The sequence below is a fragment of the Scylla paramamosain genome, chromosome 6 (genome assembly GCF_035594125.1).
Source record: "Scylla paramamosain isolate STU-SP2022 chromosome 6, ASM3559412v1, whole genome shotgun sequence".
Lineage (NCBI taxonomy): Eukaryota > Metazoa > Arthropoda > Malacostraca > Decapoda > Portunidae > Scylla > Scylla paramamosain.
The window spans coordinates 1,115,747-1,122,500 of NC_087156.1; the positions used below are offsets into that span (position 1 = coordinate 1,115,747).

At 48.8% G+C, this 6,754-nt stretch overlaps 1 protein-coding gene across 6 annotated transcripts in view; it reads right to left on the reverse strand.

Moving 5' to 3' along the window:
- Window positions 1-6,754, reverse strand: part of LOC135101188 (sodium-dependent phosphate transporter 1-B-like) — a 165,928-nt gene that overhangs the window by 32,855 nt on the left and 126,319 nt on the right. Inside the window, exon 1 of one of the 6 annotated variants that reach the window (XM_064004799.1) lies at window positions 618-757. The exons of the other annotated variants lie outside the window; for them this stretch is intronic. The gene's annotated coding sequence lies outside the window, so the exon portion shown is untranslated. Of the gene's footprint in view, window positions 1-617; window positions 758-6,754 lie in introns of those variants that run through there. 6 annotated transcript variants of the gene reach the window in all.

The window sequence follows — 6,754 nt, forward strand, 5'->3', positions numbered from 1 at the left end:
GTAAACTGGCTCCCTCGTGACCTCCTGACGGGGTGGTGGTCGGGGCGGGCCGTGGCTGGCGGAGAGCGGCGGCGGGGCACTGCTCTTTTACGCAACTTTCCGGATGCTTATTCAAAACATACGCCTTCTTTCCCTCATTCTGGCGCGGTTACGTCAGGAAGCGTGCGAATGTTAACGGAACAAGAGGAGGAAGCGGAGTTTACGTCTTGTTTCCTTATCGCAAGGACTGGCAAAGACTGGCTCTTGTAGCGAAGACGATTGGGAAAAAACGAGGCGTAATGGAGGTGACGAAGGCATTTGGCAAGTGCGGGGAGCAGCGGCTTGTGTTGCAGCGTCTAGCAAACTCCCGCCACATAATCAGCATTCAGGGTGAGCGGCGGTGCATCAGCCCAGCATGACCCGCGGAGCTTCTTACGTCACTGTTTTTTTCCCTTCACGAACTGAGCAACGCGGGTAAGCTAGGTGGCCCGCTCCGCACTGCTCGGTTAGGTAACGTGGGCAGAACCAGCGGCCAGCGACACAGACAAGTATAAAAAGAGGAATGACTTCACTAAACTGTAAGTGTAATGTCAGGTTGCAGCAGGTCAAAGCCTCAACCGCGGCCTGGGCTCCCTTACCTGAGAAGCGTCCTGTCTGAGCGACGATCTGGACCCAACTGCAACCCGGCGCTTCGGGAGCACCAGAGCACACATCGGTTGGCGGCAAGTGTTGGGCGGGAGATAAGGACGGGGGCGGAGGCAGCTTTGGGAGAGGGGGAGAAGAGGAAAATGGGATACCGTTGTTGACTGGCCAAGGTAATGGGGGGAGGGGAGGGTATGAAAGCAGAGAGAGGCAGAGAGGGGGCCCGGAGGGAAAAACAAACGTGTTTAGGCAGAAATAGGAAAAAAAAAGGAAAATTGTAGTGCAAAGACAAAAGAAAACAAATAGAAGCCTGAATTCCAGTGTTAACTTACGCAGGAGATTAGTTTCGAGTAGAGACTTTCTATGAAACTTGTGCCCAGCGGTGGAGGCGGCGCGCCATGGTGCAAGGCAGCTCTTGCCCGCCACTGACTCTCCACAATTATCCCACACGCACGGCAAGGCTTTCCATACACTGAAACCACACAATAAATGTCCCCACTCTTGTTGAGGTTTCTCGCAGCAAGCAAGTCTGCCACTCTCAGAAAAACACCAAGGCCGGGCGGCACAAGGGCCGAGTGTCTCCTCGCTGCGTTATCCCGCCACCATTAACTCACAAAAACGCTACAAAATTGCAGGCATCACTTTTTGTTGCGCGGCGGCACATTCCTGTGTTGCGTCTGACCTCATGAGCTCCTTGAGATAACCGAAGGTGACAAGTGGAAATGATAAAAACAAACGCAGTGAATGAAACAGTGACGGATAAACACTCGCGGATAACGGTGCACGTACATGTGGGCATTAACGTACAGGCGACGAGACAACAATCCACTCAGTTTGTTGAAATTTTGTTTCAACTAACGCCGAGTCATTAACGAAAAAAAAAAAAAAAAAAAAAAAAAAACAGCAACAGGTTATTTTCACCCTGAGTTGGCTGTGACAGCGCCGCCGCCTGCTCCCATTTAGAAAAGTGTTGAAAATATCATGGAGCCAAGTCCCCCTTTCCCCTGCCCAATCCCCCCCCTTGCCCCACACCTCCCCCGGCCAGAACAATACGAGCGGCACGTCTAAGACGAGCGAGTCGCCGCCGCCTGGCAGGAGATGAGTCAGCAGAGGTGAGATAAAACCGCTGGCATCAGGAGGCGTCCTCAGTCCGCGTGTCCTTCGGCAGCTTGACCCCGTGGCCGCCACCGCCGCCCCGCGTGGAGGCCGCGTGCTGCATGCAGGGCACGGCAGGCTGGCAGGCAGGGCAGGCAGGCAGGCAGAGAGAGAGAGAGAGAGAGAGAGAGAGAGAGAGAGAGAGAGAGAGAGAGAGAGAGAGAGAGAGAGAGAGAGAGAGAGAGAGAGAGAGAGAGAGAGAGAGAGAGAGAGAGAGAGAGAGAGAGAGAGAGAGAGAGAGAGAGAGAGAGAGAGAGAGAGAGAGAGAGAGAGAGAGAGAGAGAGAGAGAGAGAGAGAGAGAGAGAGAGAGAGAGAGAGAGAGAGAGAGAGAGAGAGAGAGAGAGAGAGAGAGAGAGAGAGATGGCGCGCATGGTTCAGCTAAGGACAAGGGAGACGGTGAGCGGCCGATACTCCTGCACACACACGCTACCCACGCCACCACTACATGTGACAACTGTGACGGACGATGGGGTCAGGAGGGCGCCGCACGGCCCCGCTAATAAGCTTGGCGTGGCTTGCAGGATTACACAGAACAGCTTGCATTCCAAACACTTAGCTGGAGCAACGACGCAATACACACCACGTGATCGAAATCTTCAAGTCAGATTCTTACCCAGATCATGACGCTGACATCTGACTCAGCCAGGCGTCACATTACATCCGCCATTGTTTCACTTAAATATCATGTGATCCTTTACTTTCTAGTCCCTTAACTCTAGAAGAAGAACTTAACTCTATATAGAAGACAGTTTCTCTCAACCTTCTCCCCCGTCTTACCGCAGCGTTCTCTATCTGCCCTCCCTCTCTCCTTCCTCCACACCCCTGACTACCCATTCATGACCTTGCCCTACTCCCTGTCAGGTCTCAGGTCACTCCCTACTGGGTCTTAATCATCCCACGCGGGTCACCTCAGCACCAACGCCCGCCAGTTTTTGCCCTGCCGTCCTCTGCACCTTGCCTCTACAGTCTGCAGTCTACACTTTCCCCGCAGCCTCTCCATGCACGGCACACCATTCGTCACCTGGGATGCGCAAACACCTGGAATGTTACACCTTGCTTATGCATTTAATATTAGTTTTTTCTTATTTTTCTGTTACTTAAGGTGTGTGTGTGTGTGTGTGTGTGTGTGTGTGTGTGTGTGTGTGTGTGTTCTGTCTCTCCCCAAACACCAACCTCTCCCCTACTCCCCCCACCTCTCTCTCTCTCTCTCTCTCTCTCTCTCTCTCTCTCTCTCTCTCTCTCTCTCTCTCTCTCTCTCTCTTACTTGTTTTGTCCACAGAATGATACAAAACACTCGTTAAACCACCACTACAATCAAGCAAACACCCTTGAAGCCCCTAATAACCTGCACTAGAGCCTGCCAAAAAGTAGACGAGACAAGACCATGAGATGTTTGACAAGACGGACCTCACAGCTTTCAGCCTCACATGCCTCGAGAGAACTAGTATCGTACACATCTAACACATTTAAACTTGAGACACTCCGGCTTTTTGGCTTCGTATAGCACATCAGCATCACCGTAAGTCAAGACACACGAGGCATAGCAAGGCGGACATACAGGTGTCAGGTAGGTCGGTGCTGTCATGGGCCAAGCTGCCAAGTGGGTCGACCAGCGATAGATTCTGCTGCCCCGACCTACGTAGGCGTGGAGAACTAGGGAGCAGGACAAGGGTCGGCTGAGGGCAGGTTAAAGGCAGACTGAGGGGCAGGCTGGGAGGGGAGAGGACGAGGGGCGGACGTCATGAACTGGCTGATGTGAGGGGAACGTGGAAAGATGGGTACGTTAATAGGTTGAGTTTTTCACGTAAAGGCACTGACCAACAGCAACAAAAAAAAAATAAATAAATAAATAAATAAATAATCCCGCTGAGGGTTCTAGTTCCTAAAGAATACAGTTGAAAAGCAAGTCCAAATAATACTATGAAGCGTCTTGAAAATAGATAGGTGGATAGACACATTGATGGATAATAGTGAATCATTGATAGATATTTGAATAACTACAATCTAAACCAATATAGGTAGATATATAGACAAATAGATGGTGTGACTGACTGATATTAACCACAACGCTTGGAAAAACAAAGACAAGGGAAGGTTGCGGTTTAGTACAAGAAGGAAAGTGGACAGGAGGACATGGCTTATTTTCTATACAATCTGGCTTGGTCTGAGATTCCAGTTGCTCGAATATAGTTATCTCTCTCTCTCTCTCTCTCTCTCTCTCTCTCTCTCTCTCTCTCTCTCTCTCTCTCTCTCTCTCTCTCTCTCTCTTCCTGTGTTTCGAAATTTTTTCTGTCCTGTCTCTCTTTAACAAGACGGTTCTTTAAACAGCTCCTTCTTTTCATCTTTGTAATCTTTTCCTTCCTGTCTCTCTCCAACAACAAGATGGTTCTATCTAAGTAACTGGTGGAGTGTTTCTGAGAGAACTGACACACACACACACACACACACACACACACACACACACACACACACACACACACACACACAATCACACACACACACACAAACACACGTAGCCATCCACTTAACAACGCAAGACATTTCTCAACGCCAGATTTTCCTCATTTTATAAGAGACAGAGACCACCACCACCACCACCACCACCTCTTCCCTCCCAGAATCTAACAGGAGGAACGGACAGCTAGTCTTTAATAAGGCTCTACGGAACACACACACACACACACACACACACACACACAAGACGGAGCCTCCATCACTTGTAAGCGAGGCAATGGAGTCTCCACGTGACAGACGAGGCTCATCGGGCAGCCTTGACACGGCTTGAAATTGGCAGGTGGGGATCGCGCCGCCGTCATTTGGAACAAGACCCTCAAGCTTTGTCTCGACTGATGCGCCTCCTTGACGTCGCTTCCCAGCCTCGCCTCGCGCCGCCTCGCAGGTCGCCTGATCCCCTCGTGATGCTCAGACTCGTAACAGTATGAATAACTAATGAGCCTTGGAACTACGTATTGTTCAGGTCTCAGGCGAATATTCATTGTGCACTGGAAGACATCCCTACCTGACTGCCTGCATGAATGTTAGACTGCCCTGCCTACCTGACTATCTGGTTTCTTGTCTGCCTGACTTACTGCATGCCACCCTGACTACCTACCAGCCCAACTAGCCGCAAGCCCGCCCACGTGACTGTCTACCTGATTGTCTGATTGACTAACTGCATGACTGCCTGTCTGCCTGACTGCTTGCTTGCTTGCCTACCTGCCTTCTCACCTGACTGACTACCAATATTGATAAACAGTCGGGCATGCAGGTAAAGTATAGAAAAAATATGCAAGGAAAATGGAAGGAAAATATCAGGAAAATATCAGGAAGCCATGAAAGCCAAATATATTGTAAACAGTTCCGATTTTTTTTCTTGTACCGAGAAGCAAACGCGTTACTTTCTAAATATTTACAGACCTTGGCTTATCTCATCATAATAGACCGAGACTCGCTTCCTCTGCCCAGCGTCCACTGATTAGGAAGTGAACTTGGTGGAGGCGAGAGGCGGCGGAGCGCTGATTACCTCGCTCCCCGCCTCGCTCTCCCCCAGCAAAGCCTCGCCCATGACGAACACACCTAACACACCTCCACCCCTCATACCTAGAGAGCCTCCACCCCTCCCGCGTCGCTTTCAGACTTTCCCACTGCATTGTCCTTCGGATTTGGCTGCGGCATGATCGTAAAAACAGCTCAGGACAGCAACGCCCCCCAGCAGAGCCTCGTCACTGGTGTACGTGTTGCCCCTCAGCCTCAGTGCAAAGACTGGCCGCCAGCATCGTCGCCCCGTCCATCTCATGCAGCGTGCTTATGGATTCAGAGCGTGGATTCAATTGGGTGACCGTGCGAGTGGTTTAAAAGCAACAGTAACCTTGATCCCAAAGCTCTCTTATATTTCTCCTGGTGGTGGTGGTGGTGGTGGTGGTGGTGGTGGTGCTACTACTACTATTACTACTACTACTACTACTACTACTACCACTACCCTTCATTACGATCACTACTGCTGCTGATACTTGTATACTTAATATTGCAACAACAAAGACGACGACGACGAAGAAACAACAACAACCACAACAACAACAACAACAACAACAACAACAACAACAACAACAACAACAACAAGTCACCACCGTTACCATCCCTACAACCACCACCACCACCACCACCACCGCTACCAGCAACAACAACAAGAACAGCTACCTCAGAATAGCAGGGGCCATGTGCACCTGAGATAATCACCCTTTGCCACAAAAACAAGAGTAACCTTCGAGCAGGATGCATTGCTGACTCCACAAACACACCAATCCTCCCCAGGGAAAAAAAATAGAGAGCGAAAAAAAGAGGAAAACAGACAATCGTATCCTATCATTGAATTGCAAATACGTAATGGCCACAACGTCACGCAACACAAAAAAACAACACTTCACTCAACACTCAGCTAGTTCCCAGTCATGGCCGCCCTTTGTAAACACACAGAGAAGGGGGGACTGTTGAAAATACTGTTTGCACGGACGCACCGGAGAGAGATGAAAAAAAAAGAAAAGAATAAAAAGTTGGTTTGACTTAACTGCTACACAAAGTACTACAAACTTTTAAAAGACTGTAGTACAAAAACAATACAAAAAAGTTTAGAACCGGAAAAAAACAAGTAAAAAGCATTCTGAACACTGAAAATATTGTTTCCATGGATACGACATAAGAAGGAGGAGAATAGAAGAATAATTTGGTCTTTTTACAGTATTTACAATAAAAAAAAAACGGGAAAAATGATTCAGAACACTGGAAAATATTGTCTGGACGCAGCGAAGAGAAAAGAAATTAAAAAGACGATTAATTTGATAATTTAATCTTATATTTTCAATGGTGAAGAAATATTTAAATAGACCGTGGTATAAATAGAAGTGTATGAAAAACTGTAGGTGACTCGAGGGAAAATAATAGTTTAGCATTGAAATACTTAAACTCCAGCGCAACGCCTGA